Source organism: Chiloscyllium plagiosum, chromosome 36 (assembly GCF_004010195.1).
Source record: "Chiloscyllium plagiosum isolate BGI_BamShark_2017 chromosome 36, ASM401019v2, whole genome shotgun sequence".
Taxonomy (NCBI): domain Eukaryota; kingdom Metazoa; phylum Chordata; class Chondrichthyes; order Orectolobiformes; family Hemiscylliidae; genus Chiloscyllium; species Chiloscyllium plagiosum.
In genome coordinates, this window is record NC_057745.1 from 6,378,944 (window position 1) to 6,381,785 (window position 2,842).

Below are 2,842 nucleotides of genomic sequence, written 5' to 3' on the forward strand. Positions count from 1 at the left end.
GCGTTGGCCCTCCGACAGTGCCCGCTCCCTCGGCGCTGACCCTCCGACAGTGCTCGCTCCCTCGGTGCTGACCATCCGACAGTGCTCGCTCCCTCGGCGCTGACATGTCCGACAGTGCCCGCTTCCTTGGCACTGACCCTTTGACAGTGCCCATTCCCTCGGCAATTACCCTCCGACAGTGCCCGCGCCCACGGAACTGACCCTCCGACAGTGCCCGCTCCCTCGGCGCTGGCCCTCCGACAGTGCCCACTACCTCGGGGCTGAACCTCCGACAGTGCTGCTTCATTGGCACTGACCCTCCGACAGTGCTGCTTCATTGGCACTGACCCTTTGATAGTGCCCAATCACTCGACGATTACCCTCTGACGGTGCCCTTGCCGCTGAGCCTCCAACAGTGCTCGCTCCCTCGGCGCTGACCCTCCGACAGTGCCCGCTCCCTCGGCGCTGACCCTCCGACAGAGCCCGCTCCCTCGGCAATTACCCTCCGACAGTGCCCTCTCCCTTGGCGTTGATCCTCCGACAGTGCTCAGTCCCTCGGCGCTGACCCTCCGACAGTGCCCGCGCCCACGGAACTGACCCTCCGACAGTGCCCGCTCCCTCGGCGCTGGCCCTCCGACAGTGCCCGCCCCCTCGGGGCTGACCCTCCGACAGTGCTGCTTCATTGGCAATGACCCTCCGACAGTGCTGCTTCATTGGCACTGACCCTTTGACAGTGCTCAATCACTCGACGATTACCCTCTGACGGTGCCCTCGCCGCTGAGCCTCCAACAGTGCTCGCACCCTCGGCGCTGACCCTCCGACAGTGCCTACGCCCTCAGAACTGACCCTCCGACAGTGCCCGCTCCCTCGGCACTGACCGAAGGTACCTGCTTCCCCGGCGCTGACCCTCCGACAGTGCCCGCTCCCTCGGAACTGACCATCCGACAGTGCCCGCGCCCTCGGAACTGACCCTCCGACAGTGCCCACGCCCTCGGAACTGACCCTGACCGTTCCCTCGGCGCTGACCCTCCGACAGTGCCCGCTCCCTCGGCGCTGACCCTCCGACAGTGCCCGCTTCCTCGGCACTGATCCTTTGACAGTGCCCATTCCCTCGGCAATTACCCTCCGACAGTGCCCTCTCCCTTGGCGTTGACCCTCCGACAGTGCCCGCTCCCTCGGCGCTGACCCTCCGACAGTGCCCGCTCCCTCGGCGCTGACCCTCTGACAGTGCCCACTCCCTCGGCGCTGACCCTCCGACAGTGCCCGCTCCCTCGGCGCTGACCCTCCGACAGTGCCCGCTCCCTCAGCGCTGACCCTCTGACAGTGCAATGTTCCTTCTACACTGACCAGGAGGAAGGTATTCAGCCTCTTCCATGATTTAATAAGACCCTGGTTAATCTGTGATCTGAATCCTTGGAACTGCCTAAAGCCCATGTCCCTTAAATCCCTTCTGGGAATAAAAAAGCCGTCTCATATTTTAAGTTAAATCCTGATGCTGCACCCAATGCCGTTTATGGAAGAGTTCCAAAGCTCTACCACCCCCTGAATGGGGCACTGCTTCCCAACATGTGGGTTTACCCGATGGCCACGTCCCTCCCACCCTCCTCCTGAAGGGTCTGTCCCTCATCCCCAGACTCTGTTCTCCAGCAAATACTTTACTTCTCCCCAACCCCCCGTCTGTTGCTGATCTTTGATCAGGCCGCCCCATTAACTCTCTCCAGGGACCAGGCCTCGGTCTTTCCTCCCTGGGCCTTACCCCGTCTCCCGGGGCACGGGCTCGAATGGTGAACCGTGAGGAGGCAGAGGCGTGAGCTGGCGGATCGCAGGCCCCAGGTCCCGCCGAGAGCCGGTGCCGGGCCCCGTGACACGCGCAGATCCCGCCGAGAGCCGGTGCCGGGCCCCGTGACTCGCGCAGATCCCGCCGCTCCACCCGAGCCGGCTCCGGCCACGTGCGTGCCAGGGCCCGCCCGCTCATTGGCTCATGGCTCCCCGATCGCCGATTGGTCCCTCCGGTGTACCGCCCGCTGATTGGCCACGGTGCCAAAGCTGGTGCCTGCTGATTGGTTACCCCTCAATACCGCTCCCTGTGATTGGTCGCTATGGCCCTCACTGTTGATGTACCTGAGGAGACTGTGAGGTCTGCAGAGAGTGTGGTGCTGGAGAAGCACAGCAGGTCAGGGCAGTGACCCAGGGGCATCTGAGACCCGCTCTCTGCCAATGAATGAGACCCTGCGCTGGGTGTTCCCTGATTGGCTGCGCTGAATATTCTGACACCTCATTGGCTGCTGGTCTGTGGATTTTCTTTCGTCACAGGATGCGGGTGTCAACCCCACTATTTAGTACCCACCCCCTGAATTTGATACTCCACCACTCCGTATTTATTACGCACTCATGTATTTATTACTCAACCCCCAGTATCTATTCCCCAACCCTTGTATTTATTACTCCACCCCCACATTTATTCCTCAACCCCTGTATTTATTACTCCACCCACAGTATTTATTCCCCAAGCTGTATTTATTACTCCACCCCCAGTAATTCCCAACCTTTGTATTTATTACTCCACCCCCAGTATTTATTACCCACCCCTGCATTTATTACTCTACCCCAGGTTCTATTACCTACCCCCGCATTTATTAATCCACACCCAGTATTTATTACCCACCTACATTTATTACTCCATCCCAATACTTATTACCCACCCTCTTTATTGATTACCCCGCCCCAGTATATATTACTTTATTCTCCATCCCCAGTATTTATTACTAATCCTCAGCATTTATTACCCATTCCCCACTCCATACCCAGTATTTATTACTCCATCCCCTGTAGTTATTACTCTTCCAGTAAGTACTCATCCCCA

General features: G+C 59.2%; 1 protein-coding gene across 4 annotated transcripts in view; it reads right to left on the minus strand.

Moving 5' to 3' along the window:
- Positions 1–2,170, minus strand: part of LOC122540814 (apoptosis-enhancing nuclease-like) — a 9,171-nt gene extending 7,001 nt beyond the window's left edge. The window contains exon 1 of one of the 4 annotated variants that reach the window (XM_043677026.1): positions 2,101–2,170. The gene's annotated coding sequence lies outside the window, so the exon portion shown is untranslated. Of the gene's footprint in view, positions 1–359; positions 380–735; positions 757–1,735; positions 1,880–2,100 lie in introns of those variants that run through there. The other 3 variants (XM_043677024.1, XM_043677027.1, XM_043677028.1) reach the window with 3 other exon arrangements.
- Between the last annotated feature and the right edge of the window lie 672 nt (positions 2,171–2,842).